Raw genomic sequence first — 17,568 nt, forward strand, 5'->3', positions numbered from 1 at the left:
TGCTCCTCCGATAGCGTCCGATTGCTCTGTTTTGGCTCTGTTTGCTTCGTTTGCTCTGTTCTTCTTTGGCATATATATGGCATATATATATGGCTCCTCCTGTAGCTCTGATAGCTCTGTTTTGGCATATATATATATATATGGCTCCTCCTGTAGCTCCTCTTGGTTCTTCTTGGGCATGTATTACATGCAACGCTCCTTCGATATGGCTCCTCTTGCTCCAATGTGGCTCCTCTGGCTTGGCAGTGTCTTTCAAAGACCTCCTCTTATACCTTCATACCTTGATGGCTTCTGCCTTTTCCGATATGCCTCTCTTGCTCTGATATGCCTCCTTGCTCTGATATGCCTCCTTTGTTAACTCCTCTAGCTTATGGCTTAGCTACCCTAATGGCCTTGCTCCTGTCTCTTCATGGATCTGTTTTGCTTCCCCTTGGCTCCATATCATCATCTAGTATCTAGAATATTGCCATATTGACATCAATGACAACCTAGGTCAACAGAATTATCAAGACAAAAGGGATTGATTGCTTCCGTTTGAAAGAAGAAACCATAGCTTCTAGAAGATCTGACATCTTGATGATGAGTATTGTTGTCGCACAGAATGTCTAGGCACCGCGACAACGACTCAAATCGGGGGCTGTCACCCTGATCCCCAATCTCTCCGTTTAAGTTGTCTCCCTACAGTAGACTAAGGGGGTAGACCCTACAAAAATGAAATGAAGAAGGACCAGTTGGGAACCAACCAATCTGGGAGACACAATTGAGCGACCAAATACTTGTTTAGATCTAGCAAGACTTAAATGATTCGATTTAGACAATTGATACCAGTGCCTTGTGGAGTCAACTATCTTGTAAAAAATTTAGGACCAAGTATAGGATGGACAACTGCTGCTAAGGAAAATGTTATTATGATGAAAAGAGATGCAAGATGCGATTAGCAAAGGGATGAGTGAGTAGTCTTGAGGTAAGATCGTTTAAGGCTCAAGTACTTAGTATTGATTAACTTTATGACAAGAGTACTTAATGAAATAAAGAGACAATCTTATACAAGACAAAGTGCCAAATATCTCAAGTGCCAATAAGATACACAAGATAACCAAGATGACCACAAGATATATGCTCTTAAAGAAAGATCACTAATATGCCAAAAATTTATAATAACCACAAGCCAATAATGATATTAATGTCAAGAAAGAGAACTAGAGCATTTATCCAATTTATGCTTCAACGACAATTCTTCAATAAGATTATCAACGCTCCCTTTAGACAATTAGGATTCTTCCAAGATAATGCCAATGACAATTAGATTCAAACCATTCAATTATCTTCAGATTACTCAATATTATGCAAATGGAGTAAATCACCTTCAATGCTACTTAGCTCAAAGAGAATTATATTTCAATGCAATTACCATTCACAAGTCAAGGCACGAGAAATGCTTTAGAAAGATAAATATCGACTATTCCCAACTTAAATGTTCTTTAGGGCAGCAAGCTTATATATGTGATTTTGAAGTAGGAAATCAAAAGACAACAAACACTTAGACTTGAAATCCAAAATCCAAAAAACCACTAAAATTTGCTGATGTAATCTATGCAAACAACTACCCTTACAAATGAAACAAAAACACTTATTTTCAGAGATGATATCTATGACAACAGTTATGTTTTCAGAGACAATAAGAGCACCAAAAAAGAAAAAGATTTATGACTGTTAGTGTCAGTGTCTTTACATTACCATCAGTGATCAAAATCTGCTCTTTTGCATTTCATAGTAGGAGTCTCATTCTGATGAGGTTGCATTCCATTAGGTCATGGATCCACTGATGGTAGGGTTTGCCTCAGTTTTTTCCTCATAGTATGTACTTGTTGATCTACTTCCATACTTTTCAGTCATGATTCATGTTCATTTTGCAGTTCATTCCATCAATTACATAGGGTTTGGTGTCATTAGGTTTTAGGGTTCCACCATGGTTAAAATTTGATGATTACATGCCAATAATGATGAACAAGGACATGAGGTGGCCAATAATGACTGCTGCTCCTAAGCATCTAATGATGTTGCCAAACACTTGCGACTGCAAAAAAATCAAGTCGTCATGAGCACCAATTCACCTGCAAAAGCAAAGGAGAAACAAGCACTAAAACCTTAAATTCCTCTCCCACTGAGCTAGGGTTGGCTATGGGATCAGAGATATCTGAGCAAAGAAGGCATAAGGGATATTAGAAGGTATGAGGCCATCTCATATCATCAAACATCAGGTCTCCATCATTTGTTGCGAAATCATTCCAAGGAACAAGCCATTCACCACACATAAGGGACAATTTTTCTTCAAACTATGTTTCTGAGCAAGAAAAGATGAATTTGACAAAAGTGAGAGAGGTTTTTTGTCCATCATTGACCCAAGAAGAAAAACCTCTTTCAATTTTTACACAGGTTTCATGGTTTGGGAGAAATGTCGAAAACATCATTTGCCTCAGGAGGGTTACTGCACCTCTAGAGTGACCTTGGTAAAATCAATTTTTCTCCTAGATGGAATGACCAAATGACTTGCTTGATGAGTCAACTGATAAGTAGACACAAATAGCTTTCCAATGAGCTATCATGAGCTCAATTTGGAGTTGAGGAAGACCTTCAAAAGTTGACTGCAATAGCACTCTGCATTTAGGCAACTTCATTCTGTACATTTTGACCAGTCTTGAGAGATTTGACTTTTGGCAGGGCAAATGAACTCTAAATTGAAAAATTCAAGATGTTCTGGAAAGTAGACTCGACAAGCTTTCCAACGAGCTATCACACGCCCAATTTGGACATCGGGAAGGCTTTCAAAAGTGTCTTGCAAAAAGGTGCTACGCCTCTGGCAGACTTCCTCAGTGTTAATTTGAACGGGCGCTACGCACCTGGCAGCCAAGCCCCAAAACGCTCCAAAATCACTCAATTTGCTTCAAATCTCTCAAGTTACCTCGTGGCAAGTAAGTAAATCAATCCTTCTTGTTGAAAAGGGTTTTGCATCAAGTGTTTGGTGATGTTTTCAATGATAAATTTAAAACCCTAGTTTTGGCTCAAAACTGTCCCATAAAATTCACAAACTGTCTTATAAATTTGACAAGCTCACTCCCTCATTTGTTTTCCTATCTCATCCATTTCCTATTGTTCCCTAAACCCTACTACCTCATATATTTTCCCTAAATCCCATTCTCACATACAAATTTCCCAAACCCTATACATTCTCCCCAAACCCTACAAGCCCTACTCACATCACCAAACCCTACCCACTCTCCCTAAAACCCTACTCATCCCTAAACTCTATTCAACATACATTTTCACACTCCCTCTTTCATACCCTCTGCCCATTTCATTCCTTCACCTTATTTCCACACTATTATCCATAAAACATCCATATACAACCACATTTTGTAAAACCAAAGGAGAACAATGGAAAGAGACACTCAGTGATAGTTCCATGGAGAGACATAAGCAGGAAAGCAAAGGCAAAGAGAAGATGCACAAGGATGATATAGATGATGAACAAGAAAGAGAACAAACAATTGGAGGATGAGCAAAGCCTAATGGAACTTGAAATGTTGAAACTGAAGAGGCAAAATGACAAAGAGGACCTTGTCTCTTTGACTCCCATTGAGCAAGAGATTTGAACATGACCGGGAAACTCGGCTTGAGAGGGTAAACTTGCATCTTGAAGGACTAATCAACAAGGCCAATAGAGACAATAGAATGCTCCGGCACATGTCATATCATTTTATGACTCGAAACGAAATATGCAACATAAAGATGAGGAAGCTTAAGGCTAGGTTGAGGAAGGCCTTAAGGAGCAAAAAGGAGCAAGACAAATTGAAGATCTTGGCTGAAGCCTCACTAGCCCATCAAAGCAACTAATGATGGTGCCTTGTGCCAAATCTGGGCAAGTTTTGACAAATTTTGGTCATTTTCAATCTTTGAAATTGTAAACACAAAAAATTGCCCTAGGCGGTGGCGCTATGCTTTTTACTGGAGGACTTTTTGAAGAAATGGTTTACATATCTGGATTCAGCGTGATGAGAACACCAAACCCAGAAAATCTCAGCAATTTTGGAGCAAAACTTGGTCACCAAAAGGTAAAAAAACTATCAAAAAATGACTTCTCTGCCTTTTTCTAGACACACAGAAGCAGCCTTGGGAGATTTCACTTTTGAGGGGGCAAATGACATCCAAATGCAAAAATTCAAGATGTTCCAGAAACTAGACAGGAAGACCTTTCAAATGAGCTATCTTGGGCTTAATTTGGCTAAGGGGAAGGCCTCCAAAAGTGGCTGTGAAGCGGCGCTAGGCCCCTGGCTAGTGGCGCTACGCATAGAGCCAGTTTGCCCAAAATTCCAGTTTTCGCCTAGTTTCTTTGCAAATTGACTTTTTCTCTCTTCATGGATGAATTTATGATTGTAAATGATGCTATGCTATGTAAATGTAATTGTAAAATGACCTTAGAGGGTAGATTCATCATTTTGAGGTGGTTTGAGGGTCAATGAATCAGTTTCCATGCTTATAGAGGCAAGCTGTTCCATTGACTATATTCTAGTTCTTAGTTGGGAAATAGTTGAAACAACCCCTTTTCTCATGAATTCGACCCCTGAAGGTCAGGATGAGTTGTTTGATGTCTATATTATGTGTTTTCTTGGTCATTTGGTGAGGTTGGACTCTCTTGGATGCTCTGAGCTACATTGTACATCTTTACAGCAGTTTGGCAAGGAAATAAACCAGGATTTGCAGCTATTTTTGTGGGATACTTGTGATAAAGTGTTTTTGCATAGTTTCTTCTTCTGTTACTAGTTTTTCTTATGTGTTAGTGTGCCACAATCTTATTCATTCTTCTAACTAAATGAAATCAAGATAGATAGGTATAATACATTGGTTACAGTGCTCTGCCTTGGAAATCCATTTAGTTTTTGATGTTTTCTACTGTTTGAAGAGGGCTCATGATCTTTGCATGCTCTCCTTAGATCCTCACCAGTCTTAGACCTACCATCTCACTCAATTTCAAGTGCTAAAACACCTACCTACCTCGCCCCATAGAACACCCTGCATTCCTGACTTGATTTTCCGGACCCAAAGTTGCATGCTCCATTTGATCCAACAACAAAACCATCAAAATCAACCAAAAACCCTAGAGCTACTATACCTAGTCTAAAATCCATATTTGCAGTCATCTCGACTGAGATTGACAAGGAGAGAGCCCTCTCCCGACCTAGTAGGGCTAGCTACCAGGTTAAGCTTGGTTTGTGGTTATTCTAGGATTGTCTCCCTTCAGCCTGAGGTCGATCTAGGCTCTAACAATGACAACAAAGAAATGTTTGCTGCAAACAAATATATCAGTCCTCTGAAAACTTGTGACAGTCACCTTCACAATGATGTTAGAGCACTTAATTTTCAGAAATTGTTTTTTAGGACAGCAGTAAGAAAAACTTTAGGACAACAACAAACAAATGTTATGACAACAACAATATGACAATGAAAACAGTAAGTTATCAATGCTATCTTTATGCCAAAAATTTACCGAAATTTTTTCAAACTTGCCCACATGAACTATCAATTTTTTCAGCGTGTTATGATGTGATTTCCAGAATTATATCAGATCTGATATACTTATTACAGTCAGCAATTAAAATATGAAATAGGCTTAATGATGGATGCCCAACTCAAGAAATTAATTCCTTAATGTATTAGACAACTTAGGAACTGATTTTAGGCTAACCCACATGAAATTTTGCCACTGTTATATTTCAGACTTCAGAAATAGAATTATTCAGAGATAATAGTCACCCAAAAATGTAGATCTAGGCCAAATTTTTGATACCCATCAAACATAAGTGACTTATTAATATATTAGCAATATATATATATATATATATATATATATTTTTTTTTAATTAATTTTTTTTTTGTTTTGTTTTGTTAATTTCAAACCACTTATATATGTTTTTCACCATTATTAGAAAGGTATATGATTGACGTAGCAAACAGTGAGGAAAAAAGGGTTTAGAGATCAAACCCTTAGGCACTAGGCCTTGAAGATCACTTGCCCAAGTTGCCAAAAAAATTTCAATATTTTAAACACAATTTTTTACCAATTTTTTCTGCAAAAAACTACCAACAATCAACATCAAAAAATTTAAATACTCAGATCATAAATGGAGCAAGGGGAATCTAGGGCCAATGAGGGCTAACACTAGGCCTAATAGGGCTAGCATTAGGCTAAGAAATGACAGATTTGGGCTTAGGAGCCCCAAAACTTGAAACTCTTGTTTTGAAAAAAATTATTTTGCTTCAGATGCAAAATCTTCAATGGCTGGCCCTGTAAAAATTTTGGAAACTAGATCTTGCTCTCTAGGACCTAGATTTATCTTGAAAGCCAAAACTTCCTCAAATAATCTCAGATCTGAAGCCTTTAATGAAAGATATTATCGTTTCTTCCCTACAAACAAAAGTTTGAGGCTAGATCTTGCCCTCCAAGGTCTAGATCTAGCTCAAATCTGAAGATCTCCTTGGTTGATTTCTCAGATCTATTCCTACAAACAATCTTTGAGCCAAGATCTTATCCTCCAGGGTCTAGATCTAGCTCAGATTTGAAGATTTTTTTGGCTAATTTCTCAGATCTATTCCTACACAAGTGAAAAGAGAAAAACCCGATACCCAATATGTACAAAAATAGAGAAAATCCCAAAAACCCAAGTGTTAAAATTCAAAATTATGTTACAAAATTTCAGATCTACACAAGTAAATAACAAATCTATACAAATAATTTACATATCTATACAAAGAAGATAAATAATTTTTTATATTTTAGGTACCAGCCCAGAAAATCCCTGCAAAATATATTTCATTAGATAATCTCGAAGTTTTAATCTGAAAGGCTCTCCAGATCTTAAGTTTCAGGAGTTGGCTGGTCCAACCGAGGACTTCCCCAAACACCCAAAATCTTTGAATAAAGATGACTTTTGCACACTTAAAATATAAGCAGTCAAATTAATAGAGGTATAAAATAACAATTAAATCTTCAAAGATTGGAGATACCTGCCAATCAAATAAAAATCTTAATGCTATCTTAAAACCCAACAATTTAAGCAAGATACCTGTGCAATAAATTGATTTACAAGAGCTATTAACCAACAACTTATAAATAAGATCAACAAAAAATTAAACACACGTTACCATAAGATACCAGAGAGGAACATTGCCATCAAGTAAAACCCCAAAGACTTTGCGTTGTATTATTCCATAAAAGTTTACAAGAGCTTCAAGAGCTAGTACACGATCAAAAGATTGGATGATTTCAAATGACAAATGACCTCTAATTTATAGATTAATTCTCCAACGACTAGTTGACTTGATCCCAAATAAAGTAATATCGACCGTTAAAAAATATTTAATTATCTTGTAATCTTTTTTGTCGAAATTATTTTATTTTTCGAGGAAATTCGACTTTTTTATTTAATTGAATTTTAATCAACTCAAAATTAATTATTTTGGGTTGATTTTCTCAAAAAATTGACTTTGACTTAACTACCAGGCTCAAGGGTCTAAAATCTCTTGAAATTTTCAATATTCCCTTGGCCGGGGACCTCCAAAAATTAATTTATCTGGGACCCACGAATTTTTTAATTTGGAGAATTAATTTTTCCTAGGACACAAAATTAATTAAATTTTTGGCTTAGGATTTTAATTTATTTTTGCCAGAAAATTTAATTAATTAACTTAAATTTGACTCTAATTAATTAAATTTCTGGCTTAGGATTTTTTTAATTTATTTTTGCTAGAAAATTAATTAATTGACACATGAGGGGATTAATAATTTTTCCAACCTTCTAATATTTAGCCATGGTGTCTAATTATGAGGGACCATGCACTAAATATTTTTTACATGAAGATTTTACATTTTAATACGTGAAGAGGGAAAACCTGCTCGTTATAGACCCTCAACGTTTACCTATTTTTGCGACACAAAAAATGTAATCTAGTAGATCAAGTGACTTGTAATAAAATAATTTAGCCAATTAGCTAAAATTATTCCCAAGTCTCTTTTACGAAGACTCGATCTAAAACGCTAGGACTCACTTAAAATCTTGACGACAAAATCCACCCTAGCTTGGGGGCTAGGGTGGAGGGAAAATCTCTGGTGATCATTTGTGTCTAGAAACAGATGAATCAGTGAGACAAAAAACCTCCTAGAATGGAAACCTAGGCTGCTACATACAGACGTGGTCATACTAGCATTATTTACGTTATACATATGCAAATTGGGTTGACATCTTTACAAAATTGCTGACTAATGATGAAATTTGAAAGGCATGAACACTTAAACACGATAGATCCCTTTTGCGAAAAAAGGGGTGTACTGCTATGGGGTCGTTGACATAGAGTGGTCAACAAGAGGCTGAATTCAAGAAGGCTAAAGATTAAGAGGGAGCTGCTATGTTCTCAAAGATAAGTATCTTGATATTATTTTCTTAGATATCATCATTGATGATGTGAATTTTTGAAGTCCTTGATGATATGGATTTATGATGTGGACTCTTGATAATGATATGGACTCCATGATGATGCACAATTTCTTGAAGATGTGAATTTCATGATGATAAGAGGGAGTTGCTATGTTCTCAAAGATAAGTATCTTGATATTATTTTCTTAGATATCATCATTGATGATGTGAATTTTTGAAGTCCTTGATGATATGGATTTATGATGTGGACTCTTGATAATGATATGGACTCCATGATGATGCACAATTTCTTGAAGATGTGAATTTCATGATGATAATGTAGGCTCATTGATGATATGAATGATGATGTGGACTTATAATTCATTGATGATCTAAACTTTTTAATGTTGATGTGGATGACATTGACTCATTGATGAGTTGAACGAGATTGACTAGTCCCATAAAGACTAAGGTCAAGAGGGAGTTGACACACTCTAAAGAGATAAGTACCTTTTCTATTATTTCTATTATTATCTCTTGTCTTTGTATATCGTGCTTGGCAGTATCTCTTCCTCCATGGCTTCCTAGTGAGGATTGCAGGTGCATATTGAAGACTGCCAAGGTTGTGGCAGCAGATGAAGAAGGATGGAAGAACAAAGACAAGAAGACTCGTGATTGGATGAGTTTTTAGACTCAGAGAGAGTAGATAAGATCAACCCTTGTTCATGAAAAAATGAAGTCTGTCGTGACTTCCAAGATGTAGATGGCTAAAAGTTTGAAGAGCGACGCTGATCTGAATCAGCTAGAGATAAGCATGCCATGTGCTCATGACATGTTTTCGACAAAAGCATTCGTAAGATTGAAAGTATGGCATGAACTTGATCCTGGCATAATGGACTATGAGTCCATGAACACTTGATAAAATTTGCAGAAACTGCGAGACACTATCGCTGACTTGATTGATTCTCTCATTGCTGAATCTATCTGGATCAGATGAATCCTCGGCGCTGTATTGGTACGAATGACATGGATGGTCCTGATGCATGTAGCTCGTTTGAAGCTTGAGATGTAGCTGATTTGTTAAGTTAGTCGCTGATCTATTTGATCTTTCGTTGATGAGATGGTCTGTGTTATTTGCTTCTGTGAGAAACTTCTTATTGTTTGCTGGATCCAACCATGGTTGTTGATGTTTGCTCTTGGATTCGTCTATGACACACTTTTCTGCTGATAAGCAGGGAGCTGATACTTGCTTCTATGAGAAGCCACTTGTTATCTGTTGGATTGTTTGCTTCTATGAGAAGCCCCAATTGAAGCCGAATAGATGGATGTTGATTTTGCTGACTCTTCTGAGTGCCATGATAGCCAAGATGACATAGATGTTTCTGTTACATAGCTGATTTGTGATCATGATACAGATGCAGATTGATTGTTACCGGTAGGAGGAACACGTCAGGATGCTGCTTTAGCTTGGGATCTGCCATGGTTTCCTAGATAAGCAGGAAGCTAAGATCTGTATAGCTGACGTAGAGTATATTGCAACTAATATGGTTAGCTGCGAGGCAGAGCGGCTGTTATCACAATTTTAGTCAATAATTTTAAAGCGCTGACAGTTTCAGTGTCAATGCTGATTTGTAATAAATAGGGTTAAAACACTGACAGATAGAATATTAACGTTATTTTAAGTTCTAAAAAATAAAAATGCGTTGACATTCAAAGTAGTTGTGCATATTTTTAAAAATGGTCAGTGAAAACTCTGATAGCTGGAGTATCAACGGTAAAGGAAAAATTCAAATTTTGTTTTATGTCCAAATAATGTGCTGATGGAGCACACGTCAGCAGATGAATAATCATTTATCAAGCGAGCACTGACAAGTTAGATGGTGATGTGATGTGATCGGTATCCGGGTATTGCCGTTGAGAGGTAATGTTCGATTAAAAAGTCATGATTGCATGTTAAGATTTTTTGTAATTGCCTATCAACTTCGTTATATGATGTACCAGTTGCCACACTGTGAAATAATTTACTTCATGGTAAAACCCATATAACGCATGATTACGCTGTTGTATATTTTACGCCAAAAGAGGAAACCCCAGATCAAATCACAATCCCGCTTCTGGTGCTATTGTTTGACAGTGAGAGCTATGGCAAAGGGCGGAAAACTACACAAAAGCGAGCGCAAAGTACTCGACCTGCTTGAAGTCTATCCATAGATTCAACAATGTTTTCGAGAAGCAGGGTGGGAATAATTCTTCTCCCTCTGTACGGGTTATCATGATGGAGTTGCCAGAGCTTTCGTGGAGGGTTTCGATGGTTAGCAGGTTAGTGTTGGGGGAATCTTGTTTCCTGTCACTAAGGAGATAATTGGAAAAGTCATGGGCCTACTTGCAGATGGAGAAAGAGCCTTCAAGGGTCATGTTTTGGCCGAAATTGATGTGTCATTTTTCTTGAAGGATGAGTTTAAGGAGAGGAGTTGGCGCTCAGAAATTCAGAGGTCCTGGTTGAAGGACAAGTGGCATTGTCTCTTGCGCATTACTCATTCTTACTTTACATGCGAATGACACTACAATTGGGTGAACCTCTACCATTTCTGGTTCCTAGCTCACATAGCAGGTCAGTTAAGGATGAACACTCCCTATTTTCTGTTAGAGAGTTTGAAGCATATGTCTACTAGGGTTAGGGCAAGACCAAATGCATCTACTCATTTCATATATCATAAAGGTCTGATTAAACTATTGATTGAAAGCCACTTGAGAAAGGTAGGGAGGACTTGGGAACATTTTCTATTTTGGGGAGGGTTTGAACTTCAAACTGTAAAACCAAAAAGGGGTAGAAAGAAAGGAAGCAAAAAGAAAGCTAAACAACCCCAAAACCTAGAATAGGGGACCTCATCTATGCAAACAAGGAGTCAACAAAAAGTAGAACCGGTTCCTCCTTTAGTTCCCGAATTACCAAAGGTTTATACTAGAAAGAGTGATAGGCTGAGAAAAACAAAAGATGCCCCTTCTCCCACTGTACCTCTACCTGTAGAAACAAAAGTGAGCAAACAAACAGAGAAGGGCAAGGGCAAAATGATTGAGCCTGAAACAAAGCAAACACAAGTTGACAAAGAACCCACCTTAGCAGAAATGTTCAAAGGTGGTGTTGCACAATTTTTGTCAAAGTTCTAAGGAAGTGGAAGTACTAATTTTTTCAACAGGATCGAATCATCTATCAACAATTTATGTGTCATTGTAAACCCATTCTGCAAGTTATGTAATGTAAATGATGCTAGTAAGACCGTGAATATATGTAACAACTTAGGTAAGCTTATTATTTTGGCGAGAGTTTCATCCTAGGAGGTTTTTCATCTCACTGATTCATTTGTGTTTCTAAACACGGATGGTCGGCAAAGTTTTTCCTTTCAACCTCACCCCAAAGGTAGGGTGGAATTCTTCGTCAAAGTCATATGTGAGTCCTAGTATTCTAGTCGAATCTTATGAAAAAGTCATTTGGCAATAATGTAAGCTAATTGGCTAAATTATTTTATTACAAATCACTTGGTCTACTAGATCATATTGTGTCGCAGATTGGGTATATATTTTGAGGGTTTAGGTCGAATGGGTATTCCCCCTTTGTGGGTTGAATTGTAAAATATCTTATGTAAACAATATTTTAATGCATGGTTCCTCATACTTAGACACCATGGTTAAAATATTAGAGGGTGGAAAAAACATTAAATCTCCTCAAGTGACAATTAATTAATTTTTCTGGCAAAATTAGTTAAATCCGAAGCCAAAAAATCAATTCATTAGAGTCAAATTAAAATGACTTAGGAAAATTAAATTCTCCAAGTGGAAAATTCTTACGTATCAAAATAATTAATTTTTGGAGGTCCTCCACCAAGAGAATATTGGATATTTCAAAAAATATTGGACCCTTGGACTTTGGTGGTTAAGTCAAAGTCAATTTTTTGAGGAAATTAACTCGAAATAATTAATTAATTTTGAGCTAATAAAAATGGAATTAAATGAGAAATTCGAAAATTCCTCAAAATAACAATTCAACATGTAAGATTAAAAGATGATCAAGTTTTTTTCGACGACCAAGATTATTTTGACAAGGATCAAGCAAACTAGTCGTTATTTTTCCACTTGGAGCATTTATCTATAAATTAGAGAGTCATTTGAGTCTTTAGGCATTTGATTTCTGGCTAAGAAATTGCTGCTAAAACATTGATGTAACACTATTGTCCTGTTGAGAACTTTTATTTCTATGATAACAAAGACTTTGGGTGTAGTTCAAGGTGTTCATTGTTCATTGATTTGGGGTATGTGTTGGCTACGGGTTTTCCTATGTTGTGCTGGTAAATGATAATTTTTGTTTTTCACTAGATGGAGATAAAGTCATTCTATTGATAGATTTGGGTTAATCTTAGATGATTTGATTCGCCATATGATTAACATATTTTCTTGAGATATATACATAGTGTTTACATGTACCTTAGTCCTGGGTTTCAAAGTTCACAAACTGTGGGCGTGAACTGACTTTGTTTGGATCCCAAATATTTATGTGGTTGATTTAATCTTCGCTAAGGCTATAGTGTGCATTGGGTTTCTAAAGTATTTTTAGCCATTTATCAAAGAAAAAGCTCCATGATTTTTTTTGCAATTTTTTTTAAAACCATTGTATATTTGTAAAATAATTTTGTAAATTATTTTTTGCTAATTGGGGTTTTGAACCTTTTGTATATATTTGGGGATTTGGGTATTTTATCTCCATTGTTTGTTGGTGAAATCAAGAAAAGAATTTAGAATAGAGCTAGATCTAGGCCCTTGAGGGTATGATATAGTCTCTAGAATTTTTGCAGGCCCAATCATTGGAAAATTTGCAACAAAATTCAGATCTGGAAGAGAATTTTTTTTTTTTTTTTTGTTTGAAGCAAGGGTTTCATTTTTTAGGTCTCTCGAGCCTGAATCTAGCCCTCTTAGGGCCAGCGTCTTCGTCATCTTGGCCTCATGTCAGCCTCCCAACCCTCTGCGTCATCCTTTCAGCCCTTTTTAGGGCAGGTCGTACCCTCTAGGGGCCTCAACCTCCTTTTCTAGGCCCTACGTTGGAGTCTTTAGGCCTTAGGCCAAGAAGGTCTCAGCTGCGTTCCTTTTCCCCAAATGGCTGCCTCAAAGGCTAACTGTAGCCTTTAGGGCCCTCTTTGGCCCTCAAACCCTAGCCGTCCAACCCTTTAGGGCTTTCTCCCTCCAACGTTAGCCTTTCTCTGCCTCCTCTTCCTTCCTTTGGCTTCCTAGCCTCTTTTTCCCTCAATGCTAGCCCTGTTGGGCCTAGCGTTGGCTTCTTTTTTGGCCTTAGTTTGCCCTAAATCTATCTCTGAACTTTTTGGACTGAATACTTGGTGGTTTTGCAGGTTTTTGGCCTCTAAAACTTTGATTTTTAGTTGGCAATTTCATCCTAAAGTTTCAACAAATTTGGACCAAGGGATCTTCAAGGCCTTGGGCCTAAGGTTTGCTCTCTAAACCCTAGCTTTTCACTATTTTATTACTGCTGTAAATTCTCATTCATAATAGTGATATGTAAGGCCCTAAGATCACATTAAATTGGTCAAAATACTCTTAAATTGCAAATTTTAAATTTTCCTAAAATTTGGCCACTTGGGCATTGGTTATCTAACCTAAATCTGATTTTTTGGTTGTTGGAATTTTATTGCATAATTGAGTATATCAGATCTGAAATTTTCTGAGGAACATACCTAAAAATGCTCAAAAACTAAATTTTTTCAGTTTTGGCAATTTTTTTCCTAGTTTTGGGCATATTAAGCACATGTTGTAGCATCACTAACTCACTGATTTGCTGATTCGTTTACTACTGTAATAAGCTACTTCAGATCTGATATGTCACTGAATACTGCATCCTAAAGTGGGCTAAATTCATAAATTTACATCTGCTAATCATTGGAAAACATTTTGTTTCATATGCTTGGTAAATTTCATGACCTAGAGTTATTTTCTAATTGTTGTCATAAGACTAATAAGTGATGGAATTTTTGAAGTTTTACTCTTGATTTGGATATTTGAGATCTAACATTTGTTGGTCTTGTTTTAAGTTACAAGAATTTTTGAATGATGAACACTTGCCTAAACTGAGAGGGAGGGGAGGTGAATCGGTTTAGGATACTCATGGACAAGAATTTTCTTTCCTTCAAACTCATAATTGAAACTTTACATGAACAACTTAACAAATAATGACCAACATATTGAATATGTGAACAACAAGTAATAAGCAAACCAAACCATCACATAAACACATAATAACACCAGATATCTTGTGGAAACCCATAAAGGGAGAAAACCATGGTTTTATTATGTTAAGATTAGGTATGTTCTATGCTAGAGCAATTTATTTAAATTTTCACAGTTAGCAATCACATCAGCATTACGATAAACTGCAGATAGAACATAAATATAAAACGCAGAAGACAAGCCAAGACAAGAGGACACAAGATGTGGCGCGAGCCAGGGACAAACCCCACAATGTGTGGGGAAACCCTTTGATCAAATCTTCTTTTATCTTCAAAGTTCAGCAGAGAAAGAGAGAGAGAGATAGTACAATTACAATAGAAGTCAACACTTTGACTTGTCTAGATCTAAGCATAGATCATCTCCTATAACGACGAGATCAGTTGAAGACATTCTGCTTCAACTGATACCTATCATTGCGCTGCATCTCGTCCTCTAGTTGCACTACTGCATATGCTGCACTAATCATCATCATACTGCCCATGATCATGATCTCATGTTGCCCTTTATGTCCATGATCTCATACATCATCAAGCTGCCCATGCTTCATGCATCATGTCGCCCATATATCATGCTGCCCATGATCTACATCATGCTTCATTATGTTACTCATGCTAATGATCTCATCTCTGCTCTGATGAGTGATTACACACCATGATTGTTCCTAGAGGCTGAGATGATCTTTGAACCTTGAGATCATAACTGCATCTTACTGTACTGTAAGATTATGATCCTTGTCTCTTACCTTCTTCAGAGGTGATCACTACAGCATATAGAAACATCATCTAATACTTCAGGCTGCTGTATGTCAATGAGATCTTCTTTATCCAACTAAAATTGAGATCATTGTTCAACGTTTATGGCTGTTGCGATCTTAGCCCATCAAGACTAGATGTGCCCAGATCACATACATCCAGCTTTTCTGCTTTCTTCATACTAAGAATATCACCTTCAGATATTATATATGCTGAGACTTATTGTGGTGACATCATACAGGGTTTCATTTGTTGCTTCATGTATCGAGATTGTGACTGCACTTAAAACAACCAGGTGCAGTCAAACCTTACTGCGGCTTGCCCTAACATGGGAAGATCTTCAGAGGTATTGTCCCTTCTTGTTAGCAGATCTTTGCACCCATATTCTCATGAAATTTCAGAGATGAAACCCGAGTTCTGTTCCTCTCTTTGTAGCCCATACATGAGTCCAAAATATGCGAAGTTCTGTGTCTCCTTTTGACAGCGAGAACAGGTCTCCTCGCTGTGCTATGAAGTCTGCGTTGTAGGAGTTTCCATTGGCCAGCGTATATGTCTCCTTGTTCTGTGTATATGTCTCCTCATGCTGACTGCGTATTGTCTCCTTATGCTGCGTATATGTCTCCTCATGCTGACAGCGTTGAGACTTCTTCCATTGGCTGCGGTTATGTGACTCCATGATCTGTGTGATAGGTCTTCATGACTGCGTGGATATAGTCACCATCTGCTGTGTGGATAGATGTCCCTTCTTGTTAGCGTATTAGAGTCTCAACAGCTGCATCGAATATGTATATATATCATTTACAGCGTATCTATACTTCTCATATGCGTTGCGGCTTCATGAACTGCGTATTAGGCTATAGATCAACCCTTTTGACTGCGTGTTTATCATTAAGATCATAGCTAGGTCCTGCGGCTAGGTCTCAATGAACAACGTATATATTGAACAGCGTATTGATCGTGTGGTTCCATATGCTTTAACTGCGGTCTAGGTCTATCCCATTGTCTGCGTGAACAGGACTGCCTTTAGGCTGCTACAGGCAGCGTATGAAGGCTTCTTGGATAGCGTATCAATGTCACCCTTGACCGCATTTAGGGATGCTCCATTACTGCGGCCAGATCTCCTCTAACTGTGGCTCCATGCCTTGACTGCGTTTCCCTTTTATGACAGCGTATAACTGCATCTAGGCCATCACTTAACTGTTTCCATTGTTGTGCGTATAATTTCTCCATTAACGGATTAGGGCATCGTACTGTAGCTAGGGCATCATCTTGCAGCTGGGGCTCCTTTTAGGCCAGCGTATTCTTTTGGTTCTCTCCTTCTCCAAAAACCCAGACGTGGAGAGGAGATCACCTCAAGAATACGTGTGTGCAAATGATATCAAATCCTCATCTATTTATACCAAAATGAGGATGATGAATAGACACGTCGGATGGGCTTCTAGAGCCTACATAAGAGCTGGTCGGCTTGACTATAATTACATAAACAAAATAAATTCATATCTCCATAAATACTTATCGGAATCGGATGATCTTTGGATCAATCCTACACCTCTCGACGAGAGGGATCCAATAAAAATATCAGCTGCCAGAAATAAGCTAACCCACATGGAGTTTGGCCCTAGTTGCCAATTTAACATATTATTGTTTTGATTTCAAGGCAAGCTCCTACTCCTTATTAAATCTGATTTTTTGTAGGCCCCAACCTACAAGGGGATGTTACCTCAATTTTTTGCAAGCTGCAACATGCAAGGAAGCTCCAACTCCCATATGATTTCTGTAGGCTACAACGCACAGGAGGCTCCTACCTCAACCAACTCCAACTGGATATTTATCAAGCTTCAACTTGAAAGGAGACTCCTATTCCTTTATGCAAACACGAAATAACAATGTACCGGTTTACCTGGTCATAAACTTTGCATATCTACATCTTCATTTCTGCATCTTCTTCCCTTCAAATATTCTTCACATCAGCTTCATAAGTGCTAGGTAACTAATGCATAATAGTTCAATCAGCTCCCACACCTTCATCCATTCTCTAACTAGCATTTTTGCCTTCCAAA

General features: G+C 37.4%; 1 protein-coding gene across 7 annotated transcripts in view; it reads left to right on the forward strand.

Annotated features, from left to right (window-relative positions):
• Positions 1-17,568, forward strand: part of LOC149185264 (uncharacterized) — a 361,912-nt gene that overhangs the window by 64,487 nt on the left and 279,857 nt on the right. Inside the window, exon 2 of one of the 7 annotated variants that reach the window (XR_016257369.1) lies at positions 13,865-13,960. The exons of the other annotated variants lie outside the window; for them this stretch is intronic. The gene's annotated coding sequence lies outside the window, so the exon portion shown is untranslated. The remainder of the gene's footprint in view (positions 1-13,864; positions 13,961-17,568) is intronic. 7 annotated transcript variants of the gene reach the window in all.

This window comes from Pinus tabuliformis, chromosome 3_2, assembly GCF_031772625.1.
Source record: "Pinus tabuliformis cultivar Carrire ecotype Pingquan chromosome 3_2, CPIR1, whole genome shotgun sequence".
NCBI classification, from domain to species: domain Eukaryota; kingdom Viridiplantae; phylum Streptophyta; class Pinopsida; order Pinales; family Pinaceae; genus Pinus; species Pinus tabuliformis.